This window comes from Arachis duranensis, chromosome 8, assembly GCF_000817695.3.
Source record: "Arachis duranensis cultivar V14167 chromosome 8, aradu.V14167.gnm2.J7QH, whole genome shotgun sequence".
In the NCBI taxonomy this organism is placed as follows: domain Eukaryota; kingdom Viridiplantae; phylum Streptophyta; class Magnoliopsida; order Fabales; family Fabaceae; genus Arachis; species Arachis duranensis.
The window spans coordinates 34,670,682-34,679,877 of record NC_029779.3 but is presented as its reverse complement, the minus strand read 5'-3'; the positions used below and the strand labels follow the sequence as shown (position 1 = coordinate 34,679,877).

The following is a 9,196-nucleotide window of genomic DNA, read 5'->3' as shown; positions in this document are numbered from 1 at the left end:
AAATTGTTTTCAAATTTTTAACATGTTAACAAAAATATTTCTAACTTTTATTAACGACAAAAAATATTCTAAAAATATTTTAAAATGTGACAACAATTTTAATATTAAATATATATTTTTAAAAAATATTTTAGAGATAAAATTTTAATGTGATTTTTTGTAAGTATAATTAAAATTTTTTTTTTAAAATTTAATAATTTTATATTAAGTATATTGTTTTTTGCAATTTACTTTTGTTAATGGCAAAAAAAGATTTAGAAATTGAATTTTTATCTAATTTTTTTATATACTTTTTAAATAGTTATATAAATATTTTTATAAAATTTTAGATTAAATACATAAACAATTTACCAAATACAAAATTTTTTAGCCATATTTATACAAAATTAATATTATTTTTTATTATTTTTGTTGTATTTTATAACATTCTAAAGATATTTTTATTGTTATACAAAATTAGAGAATATTTTTGTCAGTACTTTTAAAAATCGGATACGATGTTCATAATTTATGATAGTAGATATGCATATCTTGCATTGTTAAAGTATAAAATGACTGTCTTTGGATCAAAATTATTGTTAAAATAAAATCACACAGTTCAAGTAAACAAAAACACACATTCATAATGACAAAAGAACAAGTACTAATACTGGTACGTTCTGAGAACTTTTGAGATAAATTTATAATTTTTTTAAAGAAAAAATATCATACAAACTTTTAAGAAAATTTTAAATAGACTTATAAATTTCTAAATAAATTATTAAAATTAAAATTTGGGCAAAAAACCCTAATAAGCCAAGGTAAGTTGCAAATTACTTAAATAAGCCAAAGTGAAATTCGTTTCAGCAATGAGCCAAGTCCTATCTTTATATAATTCGAACCAGCATGGTTCGAAATAGACTTCTTAATAAATCGAACCAGCTTAGTTCGAATTAGGCTGAGAAAACTTTGCATGTAATTCGAACCTACCTGGTTCGAACTTCAATCCAACGTAATTCGAACAAGCTTCGTTCGAACTATAGCCAAGTTTGCAACGTATGTAATTCGAACCAACCTGGTTCGAATTACCCTTAGCGTGGCTCCTTCATAATTCGAACCTACCTGGTTCGAATTACTAGTGATTCGGCTATATAAGGAGTTCGAATCAGCCTCATTCGAACCATTCTTCCTTTCCCCTATCCCACCAAATCTCAGAGAAAACGACCCAGATTCTTTCCGACGAAGACCTGAACAGAATACTCTGCTGATGGGGGACGATCCGGCACGGTTATATCGCCTGGACGGAGTTGCTCATATAGCCGGGGTCATCAACGACGAGGTTAGTACGGAAATATTTTTTATGCTAGCGGTATATGTGACTTAGTGGTTTTGTTTTGTGTTGGTTGTTTTATGTTAGTGGTTTAGTTAGAGGTTTATGTTAGTTGGTTTATGTTAGTGGTATGGTATAGTTGTTTTATATTAGCTGTTTTATGTTAGTGATTTTGTGTTAGTGGTTTGTGTTAGTGGTTTGTGTTAGTTGTTTTGTGTTAGTGGTTTGTGTTAGTTGTTTTGTGTTAGTGGTTTGTGTTATTTGTTTTATGTTAGTGGTTTAGCTGTGTGGTCCATGTTAGTTGTTTCGCATGTGCTTCTCCTTCATGGAATTTTGTGCGGTTTTATTTAGTATGATGTTTAGTTGGTGCTTTATTGTTTTGGTTATCTTTGTTGTTGGTTATGAAGCTGGTTCTAACAATGCGGTGCATGTCACGTGCAGCCCCAGCAATGCATCAGGAGCATGCGGCGGCAGCAGAACATGTGACTCGATGACAGATACGTTCCGTACTTGCAGATGGCCGGACTATACCATCTTGCAAGGCTGAACGATAGATGGTTCCGGTTAGACGAGGCCCTTGTCAGTGCATTCGTCGAGCGATGGCGTCCGGAGACGCACACGTTTCACATGCCGTTTGGAGAGTGCACGATCACACTTCAGGACGTGGCATACCAGTTGGGTTTGCCAGTCCAGCATGGGTGTGATTCCAGGAGTTGCTTGGAGTGGTTCCACCTCCCAGCCAGGTTCAGAAGTACGCAGTGAACTGCAGCTGGTTTCAGGAGACTTTTGGTGAGTGCCCCGATGGAGCCGATGACGAGACTGTGCGGCGATATGTCCGTGTGTACATCATGATGTTGCTCATAAGCTATGTGTCGAATGCAGAATGCACGGTACGCAGATGGAGGTAACCAACCTCCGTCAGGAGCCTCAAGCGCAGCCTTGATGCCGTTATGCCTGTCCGATATAACCAGCAGACTCGGCTGTGGTGTCACGTGCTGTCAAAGGTGTGAGAGAAAGAAAGTCCAGGACTCTGCATTCTCACCCTCTACTAGTGCGAATGCAACAGGTAGAATGTTGGAGTTCCCGTCATGTGCAATCGCGATGAGCAACGTTCTCCCATACTTCCCATACAGATGTGTGCCGTCAATGCTGACTAGCGGCTTGCAATGACGGAATGCCTCGATGCACGGAGGAAAAGTCCAGAAAAGTCTGTGAAAATACGCTTGAGACTCGTCCACCTGTCCTCAAACTCGAACGGGGCTCGTCCTTAGGATTGCAACAGTTCCAGGCATCATCAGCTGGACTCCCAACACCCACCGAGGAAGCTCGTTGTATGACTCATCCCAGTCACCGTAGATGAGGGCAACAACCTTCTGCTTTGCCATCCAAACCCTCCTGTAAGTCGGCCTAAACCCAAAGTGTGCTGCCGTGGCATTCAGGAGCACCTTGATGCTGACGGATGCATCAGCCCTAACCATTGGCATAATGAACGCCGATATCACATGATAATCCAAACTCCTGTGGTCACTCGAGATGGAGGTCGCAAGACAAGTGTGAGGTCCATTGTACCGTTTGACCTCCCAAATGCCCTTGCGCTGCCGGAGACTCAGTCGAATCAACCATGTGCACCCATTCCCAAACTCTGAACACTTGCCCACATACCGGCGATAATCAGACTCCACTACCTTGTACTGTACCCCTCGCCGGATGCTGTAAGTCTTCACACTTAACAGGGCCTCATCTTTATCCTGAAATTGCTGACCAACGTGGAACTCTGTCAGACCAGCAGTCCCTTCCGCATCTCTAGCTCCAAATCCAATAGAGTGCCCAACAACCCCCTCCTGCCTCATGGCATCCAAGTCCAAGGTGGAAAAATGTGGTGGATACTACTGTGTGCCAGAGCTAGACCCACCTACCGCCAATGCAGGGTCACTCGCTCCAATATCATCCCCGCTGTCATCGTCAATCATATCCGGCTCGACGGCATCCTCCTCTGCATCACCCAACAATCCGTCTCCAACGCCAAGCAATGCAACGCCCTGTAGAGCGTTCGGTAGAATATCAAATGCTCCTACCTCGTCCCCTCCACTGCCATTGAGATCAACAGCAAAAGAGGGGGAGGCGACAGGTTGGACCGGTGGCTCGTACTCAGGAACAGAGGTAGAAGCAACGGCAGGCTTGGAACTAGAACCGGATGCCGTGGCTAAAGTTGTGGTATTCCGGTTTGAACCCCTTGAGCTGGATACCACATCAAGCAGCTTTGCCAACAATTCTGGTGTCCTTACCTCGGGAAACTGCCGCTGACAAAGAAACATGACATGTAAGTCCTCGTCACTACTGATCGTGAAAGAATCATACTTCACGGTATCCTGGAGAACCGTGACTGGAATGCGATAGTAAAACTTCTTAACCCACTTCGCACCTTCCTGACCAAGTTTCATCAGCACAGATCTAACAAGGTCATCATAGCTCGTCGTAGGACTCACGACAATACAGAGAGGATCCTTATCTGTGAACTTCACACCGGAACGAGTTTTTCTCTTAATGGATCCTCTGTGGTGAACCAAAACAACAAAACTCTCCTCACTAGCCATCTTACACCCTCTAATGAGGGCAACTCACGTTTACAACCATATATATACTGCTCTGTCTCCCACTAATTCGAACCAGCCTTCATCGAATTAGGGATTTTGTAATTCGAACCAGCCTGGTTCGAATTACTTGATGCAGCTTCTCTCTCTCTAATTCGAACCAGCTTGGTTCGAATTACGTGCGTTGCTAGTTCAAACCTACCAGGTTCGATTTATTTGGTTCGCTTTCCTTGTAATTCGAAGTGCACTGGTTCGAATTATTCATGGATGCAGTTCGAACCAGGCTGATTCGATTTATATTAATATATGGTTTGGCTCATTACTGAAACGAGTTTGGTTTTGGCTTATATTCGTATATCCGGCCTGCCATTGGCGGATTCTGATTTTTTACCCTTAAAATTTTGTAACGAGAATCTTACCTATAGTTCTTTAAGATAAATCTAGCCAAATATTGCAAATTTTCAAAAACATATAAAACAAGTGTTTTGGACAAGATTAACCATCCCATATCATAATAAAGTAAGAATATTATGTTACTAACAAATAGATGTGTCATTAAGACTAATAAAAGCGTAAATCTACGAAATCGTTAAATCAAGAACCTTAAACAGACACTAAACCCATTAAATAAATAAAAAACCATTACCCTGAAAAAAAGAGAATAAAAGGAAAGGGAGCTTAGGAGGTATGAACAGAACATTCTCGAAGACTAAAAAAAATTATTGACTTAAATTTTGGTCTCTTGCAAGTTAGTTTTTTTATCTGATTTCAACTTTATTTAGATTAGGATCTCTAGTCCTTCTGAGTTCTGATCTTTTAAATTCGTAATTTCGATATAAGGTAGGAACAACAAGTATTCCAAATTTTTTGAGATTAATATTTTTTAAATAAAAAATCTATAAATTGAATATAAAATTTTCGTATGGATTTATATATCTATCTATTCATACTTTTTATTGAGGTGATGAATTAATGAGATTTAGAGATTCTAATCTGACAATATTAGAACCAAGTCGAAAGAATAATTTACAAAATATTCTGATATTTAAATTAGTAGTGTTTTAGGTGATAGTGTATTAAGAAGAAACTACCTATCAAGTTTCTCTTTTCCCCTTATTTATTTAACAATATTTTTTGTGATTACCATTGAATCGATATTATATTAACAGAATCATGACTTCATGACCTCACTTAATGAGCATTTAATGAGTTTTGTTCTTGTTCAGAACAGTTTTCAATTTAACGAGCTCACGACTTAATAATTTTACTTTACAAGCATTTAATGGATTTTATTATTTTCCAGAATAGTACCAACTCGGATCTCGTGACTTTCTCACTTAGTCAAGAGTAGCCAAATTCGTTGGATAAACCGAGTTTATTCTCAAAGCGGTCTTGTATAAGAGAGGAGGTTGGCTTCGTCTTCCAACATTCCGATCTCAACTAGTGGGAACGTCTCAAGATCCCAATCTTTTTTGGATGTATTCTCTTGATGAGGAAGTTTTAGCTTATCGTGTTTATCAATAAATACTTAATGATCGAGAAAAATGAGTTGGGTTGGCTTAGTTGCTTCTTTAGCATATTTTATCCCGAATTTAAAGGATGCTCCTTTGCTCAGCTACTTATGTCAGAGATACTGAGAAAGAGATATCAAATTTTTTATTTGAGTATGTGAATAAAGAGAATGAGTTTAAGAGCTCTACAACTTAGATTTAGAGACACAATACTTCTCTTACATCCTTACAAGAAGGGAATACCACCATTTGAGGATTGATGCTTTTTAGAATAGAGAAATTATTTCAACGATTTAGTTTACTTTTTGTAAAAAAAAATTTTAAGTTTATGGAACTCAATTATTTTTACTTTTTTGTATTTTGAATTTAATACTTTGAGATTAAAACACTTTCTATTCTTAGTATTTTGTATTTAAAACATTTATTGTGCTTAATATTTTGAATTTTTTATTTTGTATGAGGTAAGTTTATCTTATAAACTTAGTTGCCTTTGATTATTTTTTTTATTTAGGCTAAGTCTAATAGACTTTATTGTCTTCGTTATAATTGTGTTTTAATTTATTGTATCATTTTTTTTTATATTAACGCATTTTGAATTATGCAAAAACGTTTGAAATAATGACATTAAAGCATTTAAATAAATTAGCATTATAAAGTTGTTATGAAATCAAATGCTAAATTCAAATATAACTTAATGAGAATTATAATTGAAAACATAATGAGAATTCGGGGCTTTGTTAAAAATCTAAATTAATAAAAAAAGAATATACTTTATTCTTTCATCGATACTTCTTAAGAGTAGTATTTTTTGAGATGAACATTTTACATTTTTGGGACTTCAGTATCATCAAGATTCTTTAACTTGTATGTCCCTTTCTTGAGATTTTTCTTTTCCGCCCTAAAAGGTCCCTTCCAATTCTGGCCAGCATTCCTTGAGTTCTCGAAGTACTAACGTCACCCTGTGTTAATATTAGGTTTCCGAATTGAAAGTTTTTTAGACTTACTTTAGTGTTATATCTCTTTATAATCCGTTGTTTTAAAGTTTGTTAAGCTAAATTGGTTGCTAACCTTATTTCATCAATAAGGTCAAGATTCATACAATGATCGGAATTCCTAAGTAGCAATATCAAACTAGGTTCTCCAAATTTTTATTGGATTTTGGTCTCGACGAGTCCAAATCCACTAAAAATACTCTAATGGAATCTTTGGCTTTATCCTTTAAGGTCAAACTTATTTTATTGCACTTTAAAGCATCTACTTGATTTTTTCGAGTAGTGACTACACGACCTTCAGATGTTAGAAATTCATCACATAATTTTGTTGGTATAAACAACAGCTACCCGATCTCCTCGTATAGTAGTTATACGACCTTCAGATGTCAGAACTTTATTACATAACTTTGTTGGTATAACAACAGCTATCCGATCTCTTCGAATAGTGACTACACAACCTTCAGATGTCAAGATTTCATCACATAACTTTGTTAGTATAAACAGCAGCTACCTGATCTCCTCGAATAGTGGCTACACGATCTTCAGATATCAGGACTTCATCACAGAATTTGTTGGTATAAATACTCACAAGTCATTATTATCTTCCTTTTCAATCACATTGTAAGTTGTTGAGTCCTTTAAAATTACATCTATTGTCTTCCTTTTCAACTTGTGGTGTTGATGATTTTGGGGTTGAGGATTGTCCCGAACTTTCGGCCTCATTAGATGATGAAGCTGGATTTTTTCTTTTAGTCGAAACCACCTTCAAAACTTCTTCATCTCGCATATATTCCAAGGCAGTCTAATGAATTTTCTCCATAAACTTCACACCCTTGAAAGTCAAGAATCTCTTAAAATCACCTTCCAGCAAACCAGTGAAATGACGAACTCCAGTGTTCTGAACCTCACGATTTTCAGATCCTGAAAAAACTTGTAGTTCCTAATTGGTAAGTGGGGTGATATCAGTTTCATGTCTATCATCTTGATTTTGTTGTTCCTTGAAAGGAGTATTTGGGTTGATTACTAATTGTATTTTGTGATTAGCCATAGAACCAACAGCGTAAGATCCCCACAGACAACACTAAATACTCGTATATTTTGCTGAGGTGACGAGCTAATGAGATTCAGAGATCCTGACAATGTTGGAACAAGGCCGTGAGGACAACCTGCAAAACACTCTAATGCTTAAGTCAGTAGTATTTTAGGTGATAGTATATTGAGAAGAAGCTACCTGCCAAGTTTCTGTTTTTTCCTTATATTTGTACTTTATGAGGTAACGGCTTAGACATTTACTATCTCTAATGTATGTGTTTAATGCTATAATTTGACGATTTCGTAATTTTGTGACTTTATTAAACTTAATAACATACCCCGTTAACTAGTAACGTAACATGTACGTTAACTAATAACGTAATTTTCTCATTTAATCATAATCTTGAGTATTAATTTTGTCTAAAACACCATCCAAAAATTCTCAAAAATATACTTATCTTATTACTCTAAAAAGATATGTATAATCAGCATTGTCTTTACCAAAAAATTAATTAATATAATTAATATTACACTTATTTTTTTTCTTAACTTATAATTAATCAGCATTGTCTTTTATATATATATATATATATTATTAAAAATAGGAAGACTCGAACCCGCAACCTCTTAATTAGTTGAGTATAAAAGACTATGTCATTTGAACTATAACTCATTCACAACTTATATTATTATTAAAGATAAAATATAAAATATTATAAAAGATACAAATATTCTAAAATCTTACAAAGTGCATACGCAAACCTTATTGACTGAATTCAATTTATATTTTTCTTCCAGTTCCAGCTAACCGTTATTAAAGTCATATTTTTGCCTCCAAATTTGTTCCTGTCAGTGAATAGCATTATAGCAATGTATTTCAGCTTCCTAATAATTCACATTAATAATTCATCAATCAATCCATCATCTGTTATATCTTGATGTAACAATTTCGCATCATCATTTTTTTTTGTTTTTCTAATTATCTCCTAAAGACATAGGTAAATATATTATAAAAAAATATTTTATAAAAATTAATTTTTTTACATTTTGAATATATTAAAAATATTAAAAAATATTAAAAAAAATTTATTATTATATTTTTAAAATGTGTCGTAGAACATAAGTTAGTTAAATTTATTTTTTCATATTTCTAAATTTATTTTATCAATCATTTTATAATTAAAGCTTGGTTTAAATAATTTTTTTATTCATAAAAAGTTATTTGTTTTTTGGTTTTAATCGCTAATAATTTTTAACTTGAATAAGTAAAACTTTCAAATGGTCTATTTTCTTTTATTCAATTAAATTTGATATGACAGATTAAATATTAATGTGATACTTTATCACATCATATTTTAATTTGATATATCAATATTTAAAGCAAACTAAATTTAAATACTAAAATAAATTTTCAGTAATATTATGTGGNTAAATAATAATAATAACTTATTTAAGAACTAATTTTAGTATGTATATAGTATTTTTTTTTATAAATTTTATGCCCATCACAAATTTATTTAAGATTCAAAAACTTCAATTTTGTTTATCCAAAAAGAAAAAGAATAATTGTGATATTTTCTTTTCATAAATCAAATATTCTTAGAAAACAACAAACAAAAGTGAAGAAGAATAATAGTGACTGTTGTTTTTTATGATAAAAATGAAAATGCAAAATGAACAAATGGCGAGCAAATATAAGTTATAGGTGATTAATTAATTTGAGATCATGCATTCTTCAGGAGGATGCTGAGATGCAACTGC

General features: G+C 34.1%; 1 pseudogene; it reads right to left on the bottom strand.

Moving 5' to 3' along the window:
* Positions 1-787: 787 nt before the first annotated feature.
* On the bottom strand, positions 788-3,903 carry LOC107462292 (uncharacterized; annotated as a pseudogene).
* Between the last annotated feature and the right edge of the window lie 5,293 nt (positions 3,904-9,196).